The sequence below is a fragment of the Bos indicus x Bos taurus genome, chromosome 7 (genome assembly GCF_003369695.1).
Source record: "Bos indicus x Bos taurus breed Angus x Brahman F1 hybrid chromosome 7, Bos_hybrid_MaternalHap_v2.0, whole genome shotgun sequence".
NCBI lineage: Eukaryota > Metazoa > Chordata > Mammalia > Artiodactyla > Bovidae > Bos > Bos indicus x Bos taurus.
Window position 1 is genome coordinate 48,582,536 of NC_040082.1, and position 27,567 is coordinate 48,610,102.

Genomic DNA, 27,567 nt, shown 5'->3' on the forward strand with positions numbered 1-27,567 from the left:
GTAACTGCCAGATATCAGACACTTTCAAGCTCATCCAGTTCTGTGTACATAGGATGGGCTTAGTTTCTCTAGCATTCAAAAAACATTGTTTTCTGGAAAACAATCTCATTGTCAAACACTTTGAGAGTGGGGCTGTCTTCTGCAGAATGGATGAAGTTAACTCAGGACATGCATCGATGTTTATATCTATCAATCTGGGTTCAGCTCATTTCCACTGGCTGGAGAGTGAGCTGAGTGCTACCTGAAGATATGGGGTGGGGGTGGGGGAGGGAGTTTCTTTTCCAAACCTGATAAAACTAAGTTTTTCAAGTCTCAGTTTTTTTTTTTTTTTAAGTCTTAGCAATATTTATTTTTATTTTTTACTTTTTATTTTATTTTTTTATTTTTATTTTTTTAATTTTATTTTATTTAACTTTACAATATTGTATTGGTTTTGCCATATATCAAAATGAATCTGCCACAGGTATACATGTGTTCCCCATCCTGAACCCTCCTCTCTCCTCCCTCCGCATACCATCCCTCTGGGTCGTCCCAGGGCACCAGCCCCAAGCATCCAGTATCGTGCATCGAACCTGGACTGGAGACTCATTTCATATATGATATTATACATATCTCAGGTTTTCTAAGACCTTAACCCTCTACTTAACTATGGATGGAGGTTCAAGACATTGTACAGGAGACAGGGCTCAAGACCATCCTCATGGAAAAGAAATGCAAAAAAACAAAATGGCTGTCTGAAGAGGCCTTACAAATAGCTGTGAAAAGAAGAGAAGTCAAAAACAAAGGAGAAAAGGAAAGATATAAGTATCTGAATGCAGAGTTCCAAAGAATAGCAAGGAGAGATAAGAAAGCCTTCCTCAGCTATCAGTGCAAAGAAATAGAGGAAAACAACAGAATGGGAAAGACTAGAGATCTCTTCAAGAAAATCAGAGATACCAAGGGAATATTTCATGCAAATATGGGCTCGATAAAGGACAGAAATAGTATGGACCTAACAGAAGCAGAAGATATTAGGAAGAGGTAGCAAGAATACACAGAACTGTACAAAAAAGATCTTCATGACCCAGATAATCACCATGGTGTGATCACTCACCTAGAGCCAGACGTCCTGGAATGTGAAGTCAGTGGGCCTTAGAAAGCATCTCTACAAACAAAGCTTGTGGAGGTGATGGAATTCCAGTTGAGCTATATCAAATCCTGAAAGATAATGCTGTGAAAGTGCTGCACTCAATATGCCAGCAAATTTGGAAAACTCAGCAGTGGCCACAGGACTGGAAAAGGTCAGTTTTCATTCCGATCCCAAAGAAAGGCAATGCCAAAGAATGCTCAAACTACCACACAATTGCACTCATCTCACATGCTAGTAAAGTAATGCTCAAAATTCTCCAAGCCAGGCTTCAGCAGTACATGAACCGTGAACTTCCAGATGTTCAAGCTGGTTTTAGAAAAGGCAGAGGAACCAGAGATCAAATTGCCAACATTCGCTGGATCATGGAAAAAGCAAGAGAGTTCCAGAGCTCTATTTCTGCTTTATTGACTATGCCAAAGCCTTTGACTGTGTGGATCACAATAAACTGTGGAAAATTCTGCAAGAGATGGGAATACCAGACCACCTGACCTGCCTCTTGAGAAACCTATATGCAGGTCAGGAAGCAACAGTTAGAACTGGACATGGAACAACAGACTGGTTCCAAATAGAAAAAGGAGTACGTCAAGGCTGTATATTGTCACCCTGATTATTTAACTTGTATGCAGAGTACGTTATGACAAATGCTGGACTGGAAGAAACACAAGCTGGAATCAAGATTGCCAGGAGAAATATCAATAACCTCAGATATGCAGATGACACCACCCTTAAGGCAGAAAGTGAAGAGGAACTAAAAAGCCTCTTGATCAAAGTGAAAGAGGAGAGTGAAAAAGTTGGCTTAAAGCTCACCATTCAGAAAACGAAGATCATGGCATCCAGTCCCATCACTTCATAGGAAATAGATGGGGAAACAGTGTCAGACTTTATTTTGGGGGGCTCCAAAATCACTGCAGATGCTGATTGCAGCCATGAAATTAAAAGACGCTTACTGCTTGGAAAAAAAGTTATGACCAACCTAGATAGCATATTGAAAAGCAGAGACATTACTTTGCCAACAAAGGTCCATCTAGTCAAGGCTGTGGTTTTTCCTGTGGTCATGTATGGATGTGAGAGTTGGACTGTGAAGAAGGCTGAGCGCTGAAGAATTGATGCTTTTGAACTGTGGTGTTGGAGAAGACTCTTGAGAGTCCCTTGGACTGCAAGGAGATCCAACCAGTCCATCCTAAAGGAGATCAGTCCTGGGTGTTCATTGGAAGGACTGATGCTGAGTCTGAAACGCCGATACTTTGGCCACCTCATGCGAAGAGTTGACTCATTGGAAAAGACCCTGATGCTGGGAGGGATTGGGGGCAGGAGGAGAAGGGGACAACAGAGGATGAGATGGCTGGATGGCAACACCAACTCGACGGACATGAGTTTGAGTGAACTCTGGGAGTTGGTGATGGACAGGGAGGCCTGGCGTGCTGCGATTCATGGGGTCGCAAAGAGTCGGACATGACTGAGCAACTGAACTGAACTGAACCCTCAACTTTCCTCTGATCTTCCACTCACTAAAAACAGCTAGAGATTCTGTGTTTCCTGCTGCTCCAGAGCCTATTGCATGGAGAGAGGAAAGGGTAATTTGTGGTCCACTGTACATTTTAAGATCACTATAAGAAGTTGAGAGCAATGCTTATTTTCCCAACCTGTGTGTGTATGGGCTTAATTGCTCAGTCATGTCTAACTCTTTGTGACTCCATGGACTGTAGCCTATCAGGCTCCTCTGTCCATGGATTTCTCCAGGCAAAAATACTGAAGTGGGTGGCCTTTCCCTTCTCCAGGGCATCTTCCTGACCCGGAGATTGAACCCAGGTCTCCCACATTTACGGCAGATTCTTTAACCTCTGAGCTATCAGGGAATTTGTAGCCTACATCAGGAATATAAGGAGCTCTGGGAGTACAGGTGGAAGCTTTTCCCCACCCAAGTATTCGTGGTCATGGAGAATTCCTCTTTAGCATTCTAAACTTAGGACTCCCAAACTCCAGTTCCATTTTGGGAGCATGTGAAGTTTGTTGCCTATTATTCCTGGAGGTTCTGTAGGAAATGTTGGCCCTTTTTGATGCCTGTGTAACCCCAGCCATTCCAATCATGGTAATATACAGTTCAAAATAATGATGGAACAGGGGGAGAGCTAAGTCCAGCTCTTGGGCATGGAATTAATGGGTTTTCTTATTTTTCAAAGCTTCTGAATTTTTTTTTATAAAGGTAGTATTATAATAAGTGTTAAGCAGGGTATTTTCAGAGAGGTCATTGGAGCAACTTGAGATGGTAGTGGGTACGATGCCACCATCACTGGCCTTCCCTAACTCTCATCAGCTTCAAGAAATTAAGCCAGCTCTCAATCAGAGAGAAAAACTGAATGCTTGCTTTTCTCTAAGCTCCAGTTCTTGGGATACTCTAAATGTCACAAATGCAGCAGAGACAAAGGACACCATTCTCCTTTTAGAATAAATATATTTGAGACTATGAAAAACTGAGCACAATCTCTTCAGTAGTGAGAGAACCAGCGAATTTTCTCTGATTGTATAGAAACATTTGAGAGAAATTTTGCAGGCAACAGAAGGGGAATAGAGAAGGACTTTATGACTGAAGAAATATCCTCCCCCAGAGACAGATCCTGGGGCAGGTATGAGAATGGTCTGTTGGACCTGGCATCCTTGGTCCAGGCTCCCTGACAAGGTTCAAACACAGTAGCTCATTCTGGAAGCTCACAATTTTCATGAGTTTTATGATTCTGTGACTTGCCTATTGTTTAGAGCATTTAGCAATCTAAGAGTCTACTTGAAGGGGTCAGGCTGTGTTCCTCATCCTTTTTTCCACAGTGATGTAGGGATCTTTGTAATCACAGGAAAATATCTCTTTGAACTCAGCCTGGGCCTTGAGTTACTCAGGCAGACTTTCTTTCCTTGATTAGTTCTGTACCTAATCTCAGTTTTTCTTTAGGATCTAGCCAGTGGCTGACTTTTCTTCTGAGTTTCAATATCCCCTTTGCACATAGATGCAGTTCTGATTTCTAGTGAATCTGAGCTCTGCACAGAAGTTGACAGTGCCCTGGTTTTGTACCATGAATCTGTCTTGTATTCAGTGGATAAAACCACTGGATCACATGTCTAGTCCTGTTTTCTAAGCACTCTTTTGTCAGCCTTATGGAAGGTAGTAGGATGACATGTTTCTAGAAGTCCCTGCTATAAGACTGTCCTGCGTAGAGGCTGTCCTCTTTGAGGTCTCCAATTCTGCATTCCCTTTTTGCTTTTCTCTAGCTAAGGGTTTCCTATGGTACTTAGGATCTTCTCTCTCTTAAGTTGGTGATAGATTCTTGTCCTGTTTGATCCCCTCCCCAGCCTGAGCCAATGAGCAAAACCTTAGGGGGATGACCACGTGGCCATCTGGCCCTCTTCACCCACAGGTAAGCATGCAGGAGATGAAATTTTTCTTCTCCTTGATCTGCTTAAGGGTTTCCTCTAAGGGGCTTGTGGCTTTAGCTATATAGTCAGCCTTTGAAATATAGATGGCTGAAGAGGGAAAGGTCTCTTCAGAAGTGTGGGGTCAGGTGAGGAGTTAGGGTACATAGGCAAAAGGGGTCTAGTTGTGAAATAGGGTCCAGAATCTGAGTGTTTTGGGGGGTAGGAAGGAAAAGGGAAGAGGCGTGTGAAAGAAGGTCCATCGATATTGTTGGATTCAGCGTGAAATGGAACTCTGATGGAAGTTGGGCACCCAGTGTTGATGATGAAAACAAGGAAACCAAGAGGGTAGTTCGGTCCAGTGGGAAGTTGGAGGCCGGAGAGAGTGATGACTCATGAGTCCCAGAGGAGACAGAGTCAGAACAGCACTTCTCCCAGATACTTCTGCAACAGAGTATCTCCTTCTGCGGTTGCTCTCTTACACTCCTCAGGGCAAGGTCTTGCTCTGACTGCTCTAAAAAGCTACATCAAAAGAGCTGGTGCAGGTGCCTGTAAGAGACAAGAGGTAAAAATAGCATCCAAGAGCAGAATGGGGACAGGCTGGCAGAGCAGACCTGGCAAATGGCATGTATGTCCACATTTCCTGGTACCCTTATCTCAACCCAAGGTTTCCTTTCACTCTCCATTCTCCATATGTCCCCTTTTTGTGCCATCCCGACTCTTATGGGGTCCTGGAATTTCCAGAAACAAGCCAGGAAGAAGGATATATGGAACAATAAGAGATTAATTTTTTCCAAAGAGAAAATTGGTGCCTTTAAGGGAAGCGCTCAAGTTAGGAAAATAGCCTATTGGTTGAAAGAAGAAGCAAGGGATCTTATAGGAAGCTTTGTAGAATGTTCAACTGAGAAAAGACTATTTCAAAATTTGCCAAGAGCCCCAGAAATTAAGACATAATGTCAAAAAGTCAATGAGAAAATCATAAGGCAGACAAAGGTGCAGTGCTGTGTCATTTACAAAGTGCTTCCATGCACATTGATCCCAACTGACAATCACAGCATTCCTGTGAGGGTGGCAAGCCAGATGCTCTCTCAAGGAATGAGGCTGAATATCATGAAAGTTAACAACTTGTGCAAAGTCAGGTCCCAAAATGTTGCCTCCAAAACAACCTATACTGCTTCTGCCATCTCACAGCACCTCCCATGGGCGCAACCCACTGCCCAGCTCCACTGAAATTCATGTGGAAGAGACAGAAGGGATTAGAAGTGTGTCAGTTTCTGATTTACTGTCAGTGTGCTCTCCTCAGGGGGGCTATCCTTTTTGAAGGCTGGCTTTAGGAACTGATGTCCCAACAATTGTGGACCTGAGATCTCATGAAAGGAGCAAAAAGATATCCACCGGAGAGGCCTGGGTTGAATAGCAAAACCTGAGCTTTTTAAGTTCCCACTTTCTCCTCCTGCCACTGAGTTGATGTGAAAAACAAGGGAAAAAATGAAGAAGGGTATCCATTTCTTATACTTCCAATTCTAAGCAAGCAGCAGACATTCGTTAATGAGTACAGTGACATTCTATATTGATAAAATTGAAATCTGTACTGTTTCCATATTGAAAGGAGGAGAAAGAGATCTTATAAGAAGCTTTGCAGAATGTTCAGCTGAGAAAGACTATTTCACAATTTGCCCTGAGAGCCCCAGGAATTAAGACTTAATGTCAAAAGGTTAGTGAGAAAATCATAAGGCAGACATAGATACAGTGCATATTTGCATACATAAGGCAGACACAGGTGTGTGTTTTCAACTGATTCTTCTATGTCAAACTCAAAGAATGACTTACTGCCTTTGTCCTCAGTTGATATTTCAGAGAGTAGTCCACTGTAAAGGGGCACAGAAACTCACATTTTCTGGAATGTGTATGCTCCATTCTGTAGGATTCTGCTTCATGAGTAGAATCTGTATTAGAGGCTTTTAGAGGCTCAACATTGCTCTCTTAAGTCAGCCCCAAAACAAGGGAGAGGCTTGGCCAGCTAACACTTATAATAGGAAGGCAGCTGCTGAATAAGTATTGAAGGACTGTTCTCTTCAGGTGCCCTGAACTCTCTTTAGGAACCAGTCCATGGTCCATGAATCACAGTTACCACATCTAAGCAGATGGTCTGTGAACTTTGGTTAGAAACCCTAGTCTCCACTATATCTGTTGTCCACCCAACCAGTCTTGTTAGTCAAATGATATATATTAATCTCTCCTGAGAACTCCCATTCCTGTTATCTCTCCATTCCAATAATTGATTTAGAATAGTGGGAATAGGAAAAGGAAAAATAAGAGTCAAGTCAGTCTCTATTGTGGACTGAGCCTAGAGTTCCCTTATCTGACAAATGCCTATTTTTTTTCAAACATTGATAATTATGTACACCACTGGCTGCAGTATCAAGGCAGAAAGGAGACCCCAACTTTGTGCAAAAGTAAAGGATGGAACCAATGCACCAGGACTCAATAAATTTCAGAAGCAACCAGCCAAATTTTCTATCACTTAAAATGTACTTATACCCCAGGAAGCTGAACACAGAGAATACCCACTCTGGTCTGGACTTCCAGACCTGCTTCACAGAGCTACAGAACAATCACAAAGGGTTCTGGAGCGTGGGAGAAGGGAAAATGAGGAAGGTGAACCCATCCTCATCTACTACCCAGCCTAGCAGGTCTCATCATGACCCCCTATATCATCCTGGTTTTTCCATTCACTGCCAACAAGTTTTCAGCATATTATATATATGATATTGATTTATATAAATTTCATGTAAATGAATATATAATTGGTTGATTTTGCCAGGAACACTTTTATGCCTTTCATGTGTACTTATGTAATTCTTAATTATAATTCTGTGATTTAAATACTATTATTGTCTCCTTGTTAAATAAAAGGAAACTAGGGAGCATATAATATATGTTATTTGCCAAGGCTACACTGATAGCAAATAGCAGAGCCAGCATCCAAGCTAGGAACTTTGGCTCCAGTCACATTCTTTACCACCAAACTGTGTCATGTAAAATATCATGGTCGTATGGATCAACAGTCCAAATCAGTACCATCGGATGATCACTTATCTCCATTTAGCACTTTGCACAGCAATTTCAACTGTACTCCTGGTACCTTTCACTTGTGGCTCAGAGCAGTGTGCAAAGGCGTGAGACTCTGAGAGGAGGGACTTGCCCTAGGGTCGCAAATGTTAAAGTGCAGAGACAGATTTGAATCCACAACAAATTAGGATGTATTGCTTTCTTCTGCATTTCTCAGAAGACCCAGAGGAAACTGAGGCCAGGAGAGGTTAAATGAGTAGCAGTGTCCTATCTCCAGCTGGTCCAGCTTGTTACTCTACATGTGGTTGTTGCTATACTTGTACAAAGTCCTAGTTAGTCCTTTTCTCTGTATTGAATGTTTGGTTGAAACTTGACCCTTCAGACTCCTTGCGGGGAGTCAGGATTCTTGACCGCACTCATGCAGGAGATAGGAGAGTTCTTTTCTTAGACCAGACAGGTGCTATGTGAAAATAAGAAGAGAATTAGGGAGATGAATAAGGCAGAGGGTGAGCAGGGCAGAGGCTTTCTGTGAATCAGGGGATTTGGTAGCAGTGACTTGTGAACCCATTACCTGTCCTTAGAGCCCACAGTAACCTTTGGAGAAGAGTTATGGGCTTAAGTGTTTCCATCAGCACAGCTGGGTTCAAATCATAGCTCTGCAAGTCACTGGGTGTATACCCTGAATAGATCATTCAATCTTTCAGGGTCCAGCTTTCTTAATTTGTAAAATAGTGTTGATAGTGTGACTACTCCCAAAATGACAGTTTTATTAAATTAGGTCAACTGTTATTTACCTTATAAGTGGCAAAAAAGTTGCCTTCAATACATTTAATTTCTCTTCCCTTATATCCTGTCTTTCTTGATACTCCCCCCTTGATACTGATCTAGGGTAAGTATTAATGAGATATTACTTCTTTGCAAAAGAAAAATGAAAAATAGTGTTTTTTTCCCTAAGACCAGTTTATTTGTGTATGACTCAAAAAAAAAAAAAAAGCTGTACATATTTAATATATACAACTGGATGAATTTGGAGATAATAGAAATGCTTTCTTTGAATGGCTTTGTAGTGTTGGGTTGTTTTATCAATCTTGCATGACTGGCAATAAGAACTAACTTAGGTGTATTCAACAGAGAGAAAAAAACATTGGATATATAGGCAGAATGACTGTGAAAGAGAATAAAAATGTGTTATGTACTGATGAGCAAGTTTAGGAATGACAGAAACCTTGTCGGTGGAAATAATGCAAACCAGAAGACAGTGGAGTAACTTCTTTACATTACTAAAAAAAAAGAAAACTGTCCATATAGAATTCTTGGCCCATTAGAAATATATTTTAAAAACAAAGGTTAAATGAAAATGTCTTCAGAACTACAAAAGCTGAAATAATTTATCACCAACAGATGTGCACTGCAAAAGAGTTTAAAGAAAGTCCTGAAAGCAGAATATAAAATGACAAATGTGGAGCAGTAGGCTAAAAGATAGTATTTGGAGGGTAGCCACGAGAGTGGGAAGCTGAAGGTGAATTGAGACAAAGATCCTTGAAACTGAGCAGAAAGATAAGGATTCAGATTCACTTTCAACAACACTGATATTAGTAATGCTAGTATTATTAATATCAAATACTACTGAATGCTGGCTCTGATGCCAGGCAGTATGCAGAAAGATTGACATTTATTATTTAAGTCTATAAAATAAATATTTGCATTATTTCCATCAACAAGTTTTCTGTCATTCCTAAACTAGCCCAGTATACCCATTTCACCCAAAGTAAGCTAATGTTAGAAAGAAGGATAGTGTTAACACCTCATATCTAGGCTTTACAATCAAACAGACTTGTCATCAAATCCCAGTTCATTTATTTTCTATCTTTATGACTTTGGGTAAATTATGTCATGTCTCTGAATTTCAGTGTCTTCATTTGTAAAATCACCTGCAATGTGGGAGACCTGGGTTCACTACCTGGACTGGGAAGATCCCGTGGAGAAGGGAAAGACTACCCACTCCCGTATTCTGGCCTGGAGAATTCCATGGACCGCATAGTCCATGGGGTCGCAAAGAGTCAGGCATGACTGAGCTACTTTCACTATCACTATTTGTAAAATGGGGATAGTATTAATTTTATAGACATTACGAAGACTTAAATAATAAATGTTAATCTCTTTGCATAGTGCCTGGCATCAGAGCCAGCATTCAGTAGTATTTGATATTATTAATAATACTAGCATTACTAATATCAGTGTTGGTGAAAATAAATCTGAATCCTTATCTTTCTGCTTAGTTTCAATGATCTTTGTCTCATGTCTCAGTTCACCTTCGGCTTCCCACTCTTGTGGCTACCCTCTAAATACTATCTTTTACCCTACTGCTCCACATTTGTTATTTTATATTGTGACATTACATTTCTTGAGTACATCTTCCCAACTTTGCACATGTCACAGTAACCTACTTTCATCATACTTGCTCTTCAATTTAAATTCTAAGACATTATTTCTACCTTATCTAGCAGATGGCCTACTTTGATTCTTCCAGAAAAAAACAGGTATTCATGAATGGAATTCATTCATGTTGCATCTTCTAACACACAAAATTGTCTGCAAACAAATCATTTTATTTTTCTCTCCAATCTCAGAATTATCCAAGGGTAATCTTGCATCTCTTCCCAAATTTTTTTCAAAGGTGGTCTAGAACTCCTTTCTACAACTTTACTATTGACTAGTCATTTCAGTACATCATATCACCATACTCTGTTTCATGGCAATTACATATCTCTCTTTTTGTATCACATGTAAGAATCTATTTTCCAAATCTGGTAGACACTAACCTTAAATTAATGCAACCCTGAGAAGAGTCTTTCAGTGTGATAGCACATTCATTCCATTATCACTCTTTTCCATCCCACCACTCTTTGGTTTTCCTTTTTCCTCTCTGGTCATTTCCTCTCAGCTCCCCTAGAAATTATTCTTCCTTCCTTCATCTGTCCCAGAAGGGTTATTTAACGTTTGCTAGGCTCTGACTTTCAGTCCTTTTCTGTCAAGGGGCAGCCTTAGTCCAAGATCAGAGAGCAGGCCAATGTGTTCACGCTTTCTGTCCCTCCCCCACTTCCCACATCCCTCCTGGTCTTGGGAAGTAGTAGCTCTCCCCTGTTGCTAGCCAGAGGATGCTTCACCCCCAGGGATGTCTCTCTTGGATCAGCTGTGTCAGTCAGTTTCAACTAAGTTATGTTGCAGATAAACACCTCCCCCCAAAATCTTAGTGATTTGCAACAAAGAGTTTCTTATTCCATTTACATACCTAGAGTGCCTCAGCTCCAGGATGCAGGTTGATGGGTTATCTGGGATATTGCTCGTCTTAGAGGGAAGGAAAAAAAAGAGAAAGTGGTAAAAGATGATTCTTAAAGACCTTCTTCAAAGGAGCACATAATTCACATCCATTAGCTGAAATAAGCATATGTTCAGGTCTTAAATGGTACAAAACTCTAATTATCCCTCAGTGAGGGACTTCGTGTGGCAGACAGACTTGAAGACCGTCCCCGTTTATACCAACACCTATACGGTCATCCTTTGTGCAATTCCCTGGAGTGTGGTCACAGGATCTGTGACTTGCCTCTAACAGAGACCATGGCAAAGGTGACAGGGTGTCGCTGCTGTTATTATGTAACAAAGATGAAAATCTCGTACTAGTAGAAGTTCTTCCTTGTTAATTTTGATGAAGTACTCTGCTCATGTTGAGAGCTGCACTGTGGAGAGTGTGCCACATGACAGGGAACTGAGTGAGGGTCTACCTGACAGCCAACAAGGAAGAAAACTGGTGAAAAAATGAATTGGAAGTACAAGTAAGCTTGGAAGTACATCCTTGTCTAATTGAACATTCAATGAACCCCAGCCTTGACTGACAACTTCATTACAATCTATGAGAAACACTGAAGCAAAGGATCCAGTTAAATTGTTCCTGGACTTCTGAGCTACAAAATCTATGAAATAGCAAACCTGTATTTTTTTTTAATCATGAGTTTTGGGTAATTTTTAATGTAATAATAGTCATAGCAATGTTCAAAGGCTCTGATAAGATAGAAAATATTTTTGAAAAATAATTAAATTTGCCTGGTCCACTTGTATGGCCACAAGTATTACCTCCTTTAACTTAGCATGCAAAATATCCTCACCCCTTCCCAAAAGGAGGCAACCAAAATTTCCATCATTTTGGCCTAAGGCTGAAGGTTCAAGATTTCATCATAGTTTCTATGTAAGTTTCAGATATACCTTCTCTTAATTCAGAGACCTGTGAACTAAAAATTACAACTTACCTGCCTCCCAAATCCAGCATTCAATGAAAGAACAGAGACAGACCAGCCACAGTGAACATTTCCAATTTTGAAAGAGAAAGACTGGTTGGCTGTGGTTGTCTCTTACACTGATAGCCACTAATGAACAACTCCTAGAGTTTGCCTCATTTAGTCCCCTCCTCTTGAATTTAAACTGGTCTTGTGACTTGTTTAAATAGTAGAATACTACAGAAGTACATTTGAACTAATTCCTGTCCTAAGCCTTAAGAAGTCCTAACAGCTTCCAATTGTGTACTGCCAGGGCCCAGTTTCCAGCCACCATAAGGAAAATGTATGATTATCCTGAAACTACAATACTTTTAAGGAAACCTATGTGAGCCACCTGGAGAGGCCACATGGAGGAGAAGCAGAGTGCACCAAATGACAGCCTCACCTGAGATTCCAGCCAACAGCATAGACCAACTGCCACCATCGGGGACATTCCAAATCCGTTGAACCTCCAGTGAGCCATCGTGGATATTCTAGACCAGTTGAGCCTTATGATGACTGCAGCCACAGTTCACACCATACAGAGAAAAACTATTCAGGTGAGCCCAACTAATCCACAGAGTCGTGAGCAGCAATAAATGGTGGTTGCTGATTGCAGCCAGTGAGCAAGGCAGGTACACTGTCCCTGAGTACCTGGCCTAGTGGTTGTGTCTGTATGTGTACAGGGGCCCTAAGATGGGAGGCCCCAAAGCAGCAGCAGAAGTGGCGGTGGGCACAGCCCCAAGAGAGTACAGGGGGAACAGCTTTCAAATGGGGCAGCACAGGACCTGGGTGGTAGGCTGTTGGCTTCCAGACCTCATCCCTAAGTGTTTGCAATGATTACCTCTTGGTTCTGAGCACTGGGACAGGTACTGCAGACGCCCAGCCTGTAAACTTTGTCAGTAAAATATTATAAAATAACATCATATATGTGGACATTGCAATAAAACATATCAGAAAGTTATTAGTATTATTCTGGTTTTGGAAATTGCTGAGTCATTACAAGCAAGTACCCATAGGCTTAAAGATAGAAATTAAATTTAAAGATCACACAATTTAACAGAAAAAAGCACTATTTTTATATGAAACTTTGCATAAATCAATTATTCAGAAGGCACCTTGAAAATTAATTTTTCCTTGTAGTTCATTAAATTGCCATTGCAGGCTTCCCTGGTGACTCAGATGGTAAAGAGTCTGCCTGCAATGCTGGAGACCCGGCTTCAATCCCTGGGTCGGGAAGATCCCCTGGAGAAGGAAACGGCAACCCACTCCAGTACTCTTGCCTGGAAAATTCCATGGACAGAGGAGCCTGGTAAGATACAGTCCATGGGGTCGCAAAGAGTCGGACACGACTGAGAGACTTCACTCAACCTTTCAATTCAGACAAGAAACTCACTTGTATAAAGAGTTAAATCTTTCCAGAAAAAGTGTTATGTCAGACTTAACAACTTTACATGAACTATCGTTTATCCTTCAAAATAGTTTATCAGAAATATGTTCCAGGGTTGTCACCACCAAAAAAAACTCATCACAGCTCCAGTAACAGTTCCAGTAGCAGAAAGATTCTTTTCAAAGTTAGATACTTTAAAAAATTAGGTATAATCTTACATTTACTAAAACTACCTCATATTGCTTTCAGTTATACCCATGTGAAAGTAAAGGTGCTAAAGCTATAAATTGTGATGACCTAATAAATTTGCAGAAAGGTAAGCCAAAAAAATCAATGATCAATCAAGAAGTCATAAGAGTACAGTATTTTATTCATTATTTTATATAAATTATGTCTAAATAGTTTTTACAACTTAAAAATTTATGTTCTTATATATCGCTATTACCTCTATTATATTTTCTAAGTAATAAATATTTTAAAGGTAAAATCTTTATATTTTAGAATTTTCAGTAATCTTCTCTTTGAGTTTTGAACAAGGGTATCCATGTTACCATTTTGCAATGGAACCTAAAATTATGTAATATATCACACACTATTTACTCAATTATTTTTATTTTGTAATAAAATTTTTCATTTATAGAGCATATATATTTTGTTTTAGTATTCTTTCAGTAGATTTATATGTTGATGCATTTTATAAAATTGCATACCTTTAAGAAAATCCTAAAATTTGATATTATGCCTAGAGCACACTGCGGTTGTATATCAGCTCTTCTTGAAGAAACATGAACAGTAATTCATATTATTTGAAGGAAAATAACAAGAATTCCTACTATCTGGGTTTTTTTTTTTAATTTAATTGGAGGATAATTTTTTTACAATATTGTATTGATTTCTGCCATACAACAATGTGAATCAGCCATAAGTATATCTGCTCCCTCTTGAACCTCCCTCCCACCTCCCACCCCATCCCACCCCTCTGGGTTATTGCAGAGCACCAGGTTGAACTCCCTGTGTCATACAGCAATTTTTTACTATCTGTTTTACATACGGTTATGTGTATGTTTCAGTGCTACGCTCTCAATTCGTCCCACCCTCTCTTTGTCCTGCTGTGTCCACAAGTCTGTTCTCTTAAGTGAGGTGAAAGTTGTTCAGTCGTGTCCAACTCTTTGCGACCCCATGGACTATACAGTCCATGGAATTCTCCAGGCCAGAGTACTGGAGGCTTTCCCTTCTCCAGGGGATCTTCCCAACCCAGGAATAAAACCCAGGTCTTCCGCATTGCAGGCTGATTCTTTACCAGCTGAGCCACAGGGGAAACCCAAGAATACTAGAGTGGGTAGCCTGTCCCTTCTCCAGCAGATTTTCCTGACCCAGGAATCAAACCAGGGTCTCCTTCATTGCAGGTGGATTCTTTACCAACTGAGCTATCAGGGAAGCCCTCTGTTCTCTTTATCTACATCTCTATTCCTGTCTTGCAAATAGTTTCATCAGTACCGTTTTTCTAGATTCCTAATATATATGTTAATGTACAGTAGCTGTTTTTCTCTGACTTCCTTCACTCTGTATAACAGGCTCTAGGTGCATCCACCTCACTAGAACTGACTCAAATGTGTTCCTTTTATGGCTGAGTAATATTCCATTGTATACATGTACCACATCATCTTTATCTTCATCTATCGATGGGCATCTACGTTGCTTCAATGTTCTGGCTATTTTAAATAGTGCTGAAGTGATCACTGGGTACATGTGTTTTTTTAAAGTATGGTTTTTTCAGGGTATGTGCCCAGTAGTGGGATTGCTGGATCATAGGGTAGTTTTATGCTTGGCTTACTCCTTGGAAGGAAAATTATGACCAACCTAGATAGCATATTCAAAAGCAGAGACATTACTTTGCCAACAAAGGTCCGTCTAGTCAAGGCTATGGTTTTTCCTGTGGTCATGTATGGATGTAAGAGTTGGACTGTGAAGAAGGCTGAGCGCCGAAGAATTGATGCTTTTGAACTGTGGTGTTGGAGAAGACTCTTGAGAGTCCCTTGGACTGCAAGGAGATCCAACCGGTCCATTCTAAAGGAGATCAGTCCTGGGATTTCTTTGGAAGGAATGATGCTAAAGCTGAAACTCCAGTACTTTGGCCACCTCATGCGAAGAGTTGACTCATTGGAAAAGGCTCTGATGCTGGGAGGGATTGGGAGCAAGAGGAGAAGGGGACGACAGAGGATGAGATGGCTGGATGGCATCACTGACTCGATGGATGTGACTCTGAGTGAACTCCGGGAGTTGGTGATGGACAGGGAGGCCTGGCGTGCTGCGATTCATGGGGTCGCAAAGAGTCAGACACGACTGAGCGACTGATCTCATCTGATCTGATCTGATCTTGCAAGGAATCTCTATCCTATTCTCCATAGTGGCGGAATTAATTTACATTCCACCAACACTGCAAGAGGGTTCTCTTTCTACATTTCCTCTCCAGTAGTTATTGTTACCCTGGTTTTGATCCTAGTACTCTAAGTCACTCTCTCATCACTGTTCTTGGAGATGTCCCCCAAATTTAGAACAGTTCTGTCAATTCTGCTGAATTACTTGAATGAGAATTTCTTCATTCTGTGTTGGGAAAAGGATTTAGGTAGCTGCAGCTATTAAGTGTATTGAAAGTGAAAGTGAAAGTGTTACTCAGTGGTGTCTGACTCTTTGCGACTCCATGGACTGTAGTCCACCTGGCTCCTCTGTCCATGGAATTCTCCAGGCAAGAATACTGGAGTGGGTGCCATGTCCTTCTCCAGGGGATCTTCCTGACCCAGGAATTGAACCCAGGTCTCCCACATTGCAGGCAGGTTTTTTACCATTCAAGCTACTTGGGAAGCCCATTAAATGTATTAAATGTTACTTAATATTGCATATTCTGTAGGGGCAGAGAAGATGACCTAGGATTGCCTATGGCTGAAAAGGTGGTTGTTAGAGAAAAGATTGGCCTGGGAGCTTAGTAAGAGTTAGTGAACATTAGTTGAGATTGTCAGAAATGAGATGGATTCTATGATAAAATAGCAACTATGTAAAGACTAAATCACCCAGTAATTTTAATAGGTTAATTTATAACTTCTTATAACTTCTTTGTGTTTATGGTGTCTTCCCCCATTATTAGCCAGAAATCTCTGTGAATCAGACCTGCTGATGCTGGCCTCTGAATATAGTGGCTATTGTGATACTGGCAGCCATATCCCAGGGATTGGGATCATGAGAGGATTTGTTTGACATTTCATTCAATTGGCAGACTCTGTAGAGAAAAGTCTACATAAGTTCTTAAGCTGCCATTGCCATTATTAAGATACTGGACTGAATGCTTTGAGAAACAAACATCAAAGCTCTCAAAAATTATAATAAGCATGTGACTTGAGGTTAAAGACTGGCAAGAAAAATTAAATAACAGTATAAGTGACCTGTTTGACAACTCTTTCTTCTACATTTTAATTAATTTTTAATATGTTTTGCTTTATTTTGAAAGTATTTATATGGGATAAACATTTTAAATGCATTTCTCTAGAATGCTTATTAACTCACTGTAATTTTTATATGTATTATTATAGATATATATGGTTTATCTCAGTTGAATGATTTCCTTTGTCCCAAATGTTCTTTCTTATGCTGAATCCCCTTAGATTTTAAATTCAAAGTCTGAATAGTGTTGCATGACATTTGACACATAAGTTCGATCTCTATGGAAAACTAAGCCAAGTATCATGGGCTCCATGATAAAATATCTAGTTCATAGCAAGAACCAAATTAAACATAATACGGAGTAATTTTTGTTTTCTCGTTATTGTGAAATTAAGATTATCATTTATGCAAATAATTCTCAAAGTATAGTGTTCATTATGAATACAAGTTTTACTCCAATCCAGTTGAATTTTTGGAGCTGGAATGTTTTCTAAGCTCTAGCTAATGGAAAGAAAGCTTGAAATATGGTAATATGGAGATGTTTTCTGAAAATATCAAGTGATAACTCTTTCTAGTTATGCTGAAGCCAACAAGTACCAAGATTTTGAACTCTGTTGTTCTCAGGTTCATTTAGACACACCAAACAGACAGTATGTATTGCACATATACTCTGCAGATTTTGTTGCGTGTAGGATTTCCTGAAATGAGCATGAGAGAAACAGAAGTTTCATAACTGCTTGATGTTTTTTGGCCCAATCTAACTGGAATGATGAAACTGTTATTCATTGAGTCTGGGATAATTGTTGGAGAAACAGGTTTTGGAGGGAAAATATAATGGTTTCATATATAATGTTCATCTTTTTATCTATGGGCTTCCCTCGTGGCTTAGAGTACAAAATCTGCCTGCAATGCAGGAGACCCAGGTTCAGTCCTTGGGTTGGAAAGATCCACTGGAGAAAGCAATGGCAACCCACTCTAGTATTCTTGCCTGAAGAATTTCATGGACAGAGGAGGCTAGCAGGCTACAGTCCATGGGGTCACAAAGAGTCGGAAACAACGAAGTGACTAACACTTGCACTTTCACACCTTTTTTATTGATACGTAAGAGTTTCTTAATGGTAGGCGAATATAGCTTTCACTTGATGCAAGTTGTAATTTTTACTGTTTTATGAGTTATTTTTAACATAACTAATTATAAATATTGTTAAATTTTAAATTTTTGATCATTATTGTATCTTTTATATTGATTGTATCTTTTATATCACAGATTTAAAATTTTTTTCCTCTTTATTTCCTTTAGTATATTTTAATCTTACTTATATAATATATAAAATTTTTGTATATGTTTGAGCTTTTTGTGTTCTTTTGAGAAGATAGTATATATAATCCAAGTCTGAAAATTTGGATATCAAGGGCCATTGGCACATCTCTGTATCATGCTTCCTCTAATTTGTCTGCATTGTTCATGATTTTCTGCCTCATTGAAGTCTGCTGTAATGCGTATATTGAAACATGCTTGAATTTCATCAGATGCAAACTGATTGTATCATTTCTATTTCTAATTTGCTCTAAATTAGATCATTCCATCTTTCATGCTTTCTGCCTTTAGCCTTTTTCCCTGATCGCATTGCATGCCTTTTTGGTCCTCAATATGGATCAGAAACGGAGAGCTGGGAAATGTATAAAAAGAAGTTTGAAACTGTGAAGAATTATGAGTCCAGAGGATAGTTCAGAAAGGTGAGGATCAGAAACATTCTCATTTGAGCCCAACATCCATTTTCATGCATGCTCAGAAGCATGTCATTGTCTTTGACCAGGTGACCTAAAAGAAGCCAAGTTCCACAATGTGGAACTTGTACAGTATGGTGTCTGAGGAGTGCATCTGGGAGTGATCTGACATATGCTGACTCATTCCCCCACTGCTCTCAGCACTGCAGTTCATTTTCTGCAGCTCCCTGCAAAATGAAAAGAATTAACAGCAGCTATGTAACTCTCAATGTAAATTTCCTCTAGGAAATACTAACAAAGATACAAAGATCTTTGTACTAACAAAGATAACCAAAGAAGTTCTCATCTGAGAATGTTTTCTATCCGAATTTTTGCATTTCTTATTGTGAAGAAATTTGAAATTTACTGATTATAGAGCAAAACTTAGAGAACAGAAGTTAGTCTTGTAGGTTCCTTCTCTGCACGACTGATGGAATACATAAAGATAAGAAGCTCTAGACTTAAATGGCTCCCTAGAATTGACTTGTACAGCACATGTCCATCATGCACAGTGAACACTGATCTCTAACTCTGAAGCCAGAATACATCCTAGAACAAAAATCTGTTTTTTGGAGGTGTATATGGTAGTTTGGACCCTTCCAGAGATAGATGTTATGCTTTCTGTTTGCTTGTATCCTAAATTAATGATTAGTAAAATTTGCCTTTAAGGTGCATAATTTCTCTGCTTTGACAATTTGACTTCTGTTGTAGTATAATGACTTTTGATTAGAACTGTATCATTCAACCAACTTTTACAGTGCTTCTGAAATTACTATAAAGTCTTACTCAGCTTCTCACTATTATCTTCTTTTCTTTCATATTTTTTTATCTCAACTCTTAAAAATTACTTGTTCTTGCCTTTTTCTTCTATATTTGATTCCTTAGGATAATCATTTATTTTGAAGGAAATTCTTCACTGTTGCTCCCCTAATGACTCAGACAGTAAAGAATTCACCTGTGATGTGGAAGACCTGAATTTGACCCCTGGATTGGGAAGATCCCCTGGAGGAGGGCATGGCAACCCACTCTAGCATTCTTGCCTGGAGAATCCCCATGAACAGAGGAGCCTGGTGGGCGACAGTCCATGGAGTCACAAAAAGTCAGACTTGACTGAGTGACTAAGCACTCTACAGGAGATAGGCCGTCTTTCCATTTAGTCCATCATATTCAGAATACTGAAAGTAGAATCAAATCACTTTCTGATTTCTTAATTGAGCTGCTTGTTCCTTTCTCATTTCACAGAACAGGAAGTTCCTCACATGTTCTCATCAAGAACAGAGTTGCCAGAGTTGTCCATCTGGTTTGTAAAGATGCAGGATGGTCTCAGAACCTGAAGCAAGCTGGAGAGACCTCCAAAGACATAATTTAAAGCCACACTCTGAAAATAACAGAGCAAATGGGAAAGGCCTGTTCTCCACTGAGTTTTCAGTCCTGGGAACTTAGCTAAAAAAGATTGTGGCCTCTTCAAACCTCAACACCAGTCTCAACCAGAAAGATGAAATAAATATTTCTCATTCAGGTTAGTTTGTCTATAATTATATCTCATTGCCTGGAAAAATGTTTTAAGACTGAGTGCACACTGCTGAGTTTCTAATTGGAAGAGAAATGATATTGAGTTCCTGTACTGTATTTTTCAGGCAACTTTCCCTAATCTATATTATTTCCTTCTTTCCGCTTGCTTTGGGTTTAGATTGTTTCCCCAGATATTTAAGAGATAAAGTTAGGTTGTTGACTTAAAATCTTTCCTCTTGTTAAATGTAAGCATTTACAGCTATAAACGTTTCTGTGCCATTCACTCATTCACTCGTGTTGCCTTAACCCTGTGGGTTTGGGATGAGGGGATCACACTACTGCAACAGGCTTCTATGATCACCACACTCATACGGCCCCCTGGGGAGAGATCAGCAGTTCCTGGTGACATACTAGAAGTGCCCTCCATGACAAGGCCAGGCTTGTAGCTCTTTCTATAGCCATTTTAAACATTTTTAGTATATTTCACAAATGCCTGCCGTGGCCATGCTGGCTCCACTTCATCCTGGGTACCTGAAGGCTGCTCTAGCCAGACCTGAGATTAACTGTCCTATGTCTGCATCCTCAGTTGCTCTCATGTTTGTAGCACCTGTAGTGGGTACGTGGTAAGTGTTGTCATTGCTAATGCTACCTCTGTTGTTGTTAGGCCCCACCAGTTTCCGGATTGCAAGAAAGAACGTGCTTCTCTGGAGTAAAGGATAAATTCAGTAGGCCTGGGTTGTCTAAAACCTGCATGTTCCAAAGAAAGATTTGACCCTTGCCAGGCTCCCAGAAGTTAAACTCTGAGTTTTTGGAATATTGTGACTGATAAAAGCTCAGTTTTTACATGGGGCTTTGGTACACTTGACAGCAGTTTGACATCTGAGAGACTAAGTAACTAAGGTCAGCCATGTCACTCCTTTTCTAAATGACTGATCCTGAATAAAAACTCTGGACACCCGGCTCAGATGAACTTTGTGGGTTGGTAATACTTTGTGCATCTTGTCTCTCATTGTTGCTAGGGGAATTAAATGTCTGTATCAGTCCACGGGGAGAGGACAAAATCTGCATCTGATGGTTCTTCTAGATTCTTCCTTTTCCTTGGCTAATTTTTTTTTTTTTTTCTGCATTATGTGGCATATGGGATCTTAGTTCCCAAAACAGGGATCAAACCTATCTCCCCTGAGCTGGGAGTTGTTATTGTCCAGTCTAAGTTGTGTTCAACTCTTTATGACCCCATGGACTGCAGCATGCTAGGTCTCCCGGTCCTTCACTATCTCCCAGAATTTGCTCCAATTCATAAGCATGAATTCTTATTCATGGAAGCATGGAATCTTAACCAGTGGACTGCCAGGTAAGTCCCCCTTATCTAATTTTAATCTGTATCTTTTTTTCTCTTTTTAAAATTCATTGATAGTAATTCATTGATAGTATTAGTTTCAGGTGTACAGCATAGTGATTCAAAGTTTTTATAGCTTATATTTCATTATGGTTATTATAAAATATTGGATATATTCCTGAAAGATTGCTGCTGCAAGCCGTGTATTATGCTGGGATTCGTATCCTATCCCCAGAGGAGAGGATTTCGATCCAGGGTCAGAGACAAGGCTTGACTACTTGGAGCTTTTTGTGTAGCAAAGTTTTATTAAAGTATAACAGAGATAGGGAAAGCTTCTGACATAGAAAGGGGACAGAAAGAATGCCCCTTTGCTAGTTTTTAGCAAGGTGTTTTATGTCTGTTAGAAAGCTATTAGTCAGGTAAGAAAGACACCTCAAGGCTGAGGGAGTTTTACCAGGCCCCTCTCCCACAATATGCATTTTTGAGATAGGATGGCAAGAGGTGTGTCATCCCCTGGCCATAAAACAATTGACATAAATGCTGGTTTGTTGAGCCATTATCAGCCTAAGGTTTGAGAAAAGAAAAAAAGTTAGTCTTAGGCAGAACCATTTTGAAGAAAGGCAGATTCCAAAGCAAATACATAGTTTCATTACACAGCTTAAGAAAAACGTTTCCATTAAAAAAAAAAAACACAAACTGCATTGGTTAGCTCAAGGAAGAACCAGGTGTCCTCAACACAGAATTAAAAGCCTCTTTTAAATTTGTGTAGAGAAGTAAAAAAAAAAAAAAAAGCATCTGCCACGTGGAGTTTATTTCCTCCTGCCACTTGGGGACCTCTGGCCTTCCTGCCTGTTACCCTCTCACCCCCTGTGCTCTAGCATATATTCTTTTTTTTTTCTAGCATATATTCTTGTAGCTTGTTTATTTTGTACATAGTTGGTACCTCCGTATCTCCTACCTCTCCCTTTTGGTAACTACTACTTTTTTTTTCTTCTACTGTCAGTCTGTTTCTGTTTCATTATAGTCATCTTTTTATTTTTTAGATTCCATATATAAATGATAAGATACAGTATATGTCTTTCTCTGACTTAGTTCACTAATACCCACTAGGTCCATTTCATTCTTTTTTTTCCTTTTTTTGAGGTCAGATGGCATGTGGAATCTTAGTTCCCTGACCAGGGAGTAAACCTGTGCCCTCTGCAATAGAAGCACGAAGTCTTAGCCACTGGACTGCCAGAGAAATCCCAAAATTTCATTCTTTTTATGCCTGAATAATATTCCATTTGTGTGTGGGTGTGTGTGTATATACACACCACGTCTTCTTTATCTGTTGAGGGACTGATCATCTGTTGCTGACTATGGTCATTCATGTTGCTATGAATATTAGGATGCATGTATCTTTTTGAATTAGTGTTGTTTTCTTCAGATATGTACCATGGAATGAAATTTCTGGATCTTTATTGCAGTTCCTTTTTTAGTTTTTTGAGGGGACTCCATCTTGTTTTTCACAATGGCTGTACCAATTTACATTCCTACAAACAGTTTCTTCATAGGAAAAAAGGTTTTTCTCCACATTCTCACCAACATTTATTATTTGTGGTATCTTTGATAATAACCATTCTGACAAATGTGAGGGGATACTTATTTGATCTGCATTTCTCTTATTAGTAATGTTGAGCATCTTTTCACATGTCTATTGACCATCTGAAATTCTCCTTTGGAAGAATGCCTATCAGCTCCCCTGCCCATTTTTAAATAGAATTGTTTGCTTTTTGTTGTGAGACAGTATGAGTTCTTTATATATTTTGGATATTAACCCTTATAAGGTATATGATTTGCAAATATTTTCTCCCATTTGGTAGGCTGTCTTTTTCATTCTGTCAATGGTTTTCTTTGCTATGCAGATCCCATTTGTTTTTCTTTTGTTTTCTTTACCTTAGGAGACAGATTTTTATAAAATATTGCTACAATTTATGTCAAAGAGTGTTCTGTTTTCTTCTTGGAGTTTTATGGTTTTCAGTCTTACATTTAGCTCTTTAATCCATTTTGAGTTTATTTTTGTGTATGGTATGAGAAAATGTTCTAATTTCATTCTTTTACATGTAACTGTCTAAATTTCCCAGACTGCTTATTGAAGAGTGTATCTTTTCCCTTTTTCTATTCTTGCTTCTTTTGTCATAGATTAATTGACTGAAAATGTGTGGGTTTATTTCTAGCTGTCTACTCTATTCCACTGATCTTTGTGTCTGGTTTTGTGCCAGTACCATACTGTTTTTGTAACAGAACAGGAAGAGCACAGCCCTGGGCATGTAGCATTGCTATGCCTAATTTACTCCACATCCTGTTACTAGGCAACTAGGTCTTGCCCAGCCATTGGTCGATGCCTCAGTGGGCCCCACCCACAAGCAGCCAACTGTCAGTGAGTGACCGTTAGTTGTCCTGCTCAGCTATTGTTCAGCACTGCAGTGGGCCCTGCCCAGTGGTAACTGTCAATGAGGGACCATTGGGAAAATGATTCAGCCAAGGGGTGGTAGTGTGGTGGTCATCAGGTGCAAAGTGAGGTAAGAGGCAGATTCAGGCCTTCTCCTGGAGGCCCGCCAGCTTACCTAGCCTTGGGCCAGTGAGTGAACTAGAGGCTCTGGGGAACAAACTAGAGACTACATCCTGCAGGACTCCAGAGCCTCTCATTAAGGCCCTCCACTAGCTTTGGCCCAGGCCTTGAGGCAGCGGTGAGCCTCTCCCCTGTCCCTGTCTCTACAACATAATAGCGGCGGCTGTCTGTATGGGCTACAGTCTGTGAGCCCTAGTCTCCTGCTTTGGGCAGCCTGAGAAGACTAAGGGCCAGTTGGGTTGGGTGCCTGGCTCCCTAAGGGATGACAGCTGGGCAGGATGTGGGAACCTGTCCCTGAAGGAGCTGCCAGCTGAGATCTGTCTCCTCTGAGACAGGACTGGGACCTTGGAGGGTAAAAGTCACACCTTGGGACTTTGCCCTTTCTGTTCAGGAGAGAGAATAACAGTCATCTGGTAGAAATTTACAGGAATATAGTTACCTGACCATGACCAGACCTCAAGAACAAAGAATCTGACATGGAGAAGTCTGCAACAACCAACCACTCCCATCCCTCAACTTTTGCTTGTAAAGGGACTGCTGAAAGCTTTCAGTAACTTTGGGGTTCTTAGGGCATGAGCCACCCATTTCCTTGTATGAATCTGTAATAAACCTTTCTCTGTTCCAAACTCTGTTTAGTGTTGATGGGCCTCACTGTGTGTCAGGCACATGGGCTTGCAAATTTGGTAACATTTTGATTACTGTAGCTTTGTAGTATAGTCTGAAGTCAGAAAGCAGATTCCTATCAGGCACAGGCTCAGGCTCCTTCACAAAATTTACCTTAAAAATTTTCTTCAGAATTCAAACAATTTTAAGAACATTATCTCTAAAATATTCTTAATATTATTTATATTAATATATTGTATATGATAATAAAGTATATATTTAAGGTATATGTATTATATAGTTTGTGTATTATAGGATATATTTTATGTTATACTATATTAACATCATAATATGTATTATCTAATACATTACTTTGATATTTACCTTCTTTTAATGTGCAAAATATCCTCCCTAAGGGAGGCGACCTGAATTCCTATCATTTGGCTTAGTCTCAAAGTTCAGCATTGCATGACAGTTTCTGCATAAGTTTCACATCTGCCTCTTAATCCAGAGACTAAATTCACACATAACGTCCAATGAAGAAAGAGGGACAGGATAACCACTGTGAACATTTCAGTTTGAAAATAGAAATATTGGGAAGCTGTGGTAATCTCTACATCAGTGACCAGGAATGAATGACTCCTGGAGGTCTCATTTGGTCCCCTCCTCTTGAATCTGATGGCTTGCTTTAATAGAATGTGACATAAGTGTTATTTATTATATTACTCCTGTCCTGAGACCTAAAAGGACATGACTGCTTCTAATTTTGTATTCTTAGGGTTCAGTCACCATAGAAGAAGTCTGATTATCCTGAGACTACCAGACTTTTAAGAAAGCCCAAGTGAATCACTTGAAGATGACATATAAAGGAAGATCAAAGTGCTCTGACTGACAGCCCCGCAAGAAATCCCAGCCTTTAGGCAGCTCCAACTGCCACCATCTGGGACATTCCAAATCAGTTGAGCCTTCAGATGACTGCAGCCACAGCTCATACTGCATAAGGAAGGAACTACCCGGTAAGCTCAGCAAATCCAGACTCTTGAGCCAGGATGATAATTGTTGCTGATTGAAGCCACTAATTTGAAGGTGACTTGTTACATAGAAACAGATAATTGAAACAAACTGGCAGAGAAGGGCTCAGAGCAATTCTTCTCTTTGTAGATCCTGTGAAAGTTTCTGAGCTGTGGATGGGGATGTCTTATTTAAGCCTGAGATGCCTTAATCTCTGATGGCTGCTGCAAGGGAAGGACCTTTTCTGAATGATAGCGGCAAGGAGAGGCCTTTTCTGAATACCCCTTTTCTAATAAGTATAGCTTCTGAAAACATAGGACACGTTCTCTCACGCAAACTGTAGCATCACAAGGCTTAAAGAAAATCACCCTTTAAAGCTTTACAACCAAACATAGCATTCTTTGGATAATATGGCTCTTATTTTCTGTAAGCTTATATTATTACCTATCTGTATTCTTCTCCCTTTCCACATAAGAGATTGCTAAACCCTCTGTACAGCAGTCAGCAAACTGAACTCATAAGTCTAAGTAGAAAGCATGCATGTTACTCTTTCCAACTCCCAGCAGGTCTCTCTAGATCTCAGCGCTCTACCACCTATGCATTCTTGTGCTCACGGCAGCCTTGACTGGCCCAAACACCTCTTTGCACCTCAGTATCCTGCATGGCAGCTTCCATGAACACTTACCCAGATTTTCTTCTCAGCTCTCAGGCAAGCCTACACCTGCACAGTTTCTTTTTAGCCTTTGAGAGATGTGGTATGCTGGATCCCAGAAAGACTCTTGGGTCTTAGTTCAAGATCTCTGGGAAGCAGATTGGAGAGGAACATTTGAGTGCAGCTTTTATTAGGAAGAAAGTGGAGAAAGCGCAAGGTGAACTGTGAGGCAGTGATGAGAGAGACTTGATCCCACAAGGAGCTCTGGAGCTGGATTGGCCTTGCAGAGTGATTTCAGACTGAAGCAAGTGACTGGAACTTCGTGTGAGCCGTACTCCCTCAGCTTCTGACTCCCGTGGGCAGTTACACAGCAGCTGCGACGAGGTGTATGTGGGAAGCAGAAGATAAATGCTCCTCCCATGTGCAGTGTTGCAAAGAGTAGCCTGAACACTAGCTAGGATGATTTTGCCACAAACTCTGTGGTATAAACCTTCAGCTATTTTATGGCTTAAACATTTTCCCATTTGGCAATGAATCTTTTGGGCAACACTGAGCCAGAAAACCTGAAAAGTTTACATTTAATAAAATATTAGATGATTAAATTGTGTTTCTTTTAAAGAGAGTTGATTGTGTGTGTGTGCTCCTTACAGGAAGTATCTTCCACCTGCCTTAAGAGTAGTAGTGATATCACTGACCCCATGAAAATTAGCTGAAGAAGCGTCAGCGTTTTTTTAAAAAGTAAGTATCCTAAGAAGACTCTAGCCAAAGATGATAAATTTACATATAAGACAGCAGAAGGGGGTTTAAATGTCAGTTTGTGGCACATGTCCTTTTATTTAGTCACTGTTTTTCTAAACTGCTTTTCTAAAACAGTTTTGTTCATTTTTCCTTCAGGTTGTCTTGTGCTCCATCCTAATGTTACTGTGTTGTTTCACTGGAAGAATTTTGCCAAGAGTTTGAATGAGGCCAGTTTTTATCAATGTCTTTAGCTGCATCAACCAGAAAATTAGTTAATTTTAATAACAATTTGTTTCTTTTATTCAGTTCACACAGTGAAAAAAAATTTTGGAATCTCATTTTGTTGAGCATGAAACAAGTTACATAATTGAAAGTATAAATTTAGCTCAAAAGTTTAACATTGACTGTGAAATTGCAGTTGATTCTAGAGCAGTACAGAGGTTAGGGGCGCTGACCACCCTGCCCCTTGCCGTAGAAAATCCATGTATAATTTTTGATCCCTCAGAACTTAATTTGAAGTAGTCTGCTGCTGCTGCTGCTAAGTCGCTTCAGTTGTGTCCAACTCTGTGTGACCCCATAAACAGCAGCCCTCCAGGCTCCCC

General features: G+C 40.0%; 1 long non-coding RNA gene across 1 annotated transcript; it reads right to left on the reverse strand.

Annotated features, from left to right (window-relative positions):
• Nucleotides 1-2,948: 2,948 nt before the first annotated feature.
• Nucleotides 2,949-26,683, reverse strand: LOC113895146. The gene is made up of 4 exons (XR_003511764.1): nt 26,261-26,683; nt 12,317-12,429; nt 10,893-10,948; nt 2,949-5,077 (listed from the first exon to the last, which is right to left on the reverse strand). It is a non-coding gene; the product is annotated as an uncharacterized LOC113895146 (long non-coding RNA).
• Between the last annotated feature and the right edge of the window lie 884 nt (nt 26,684-27,567).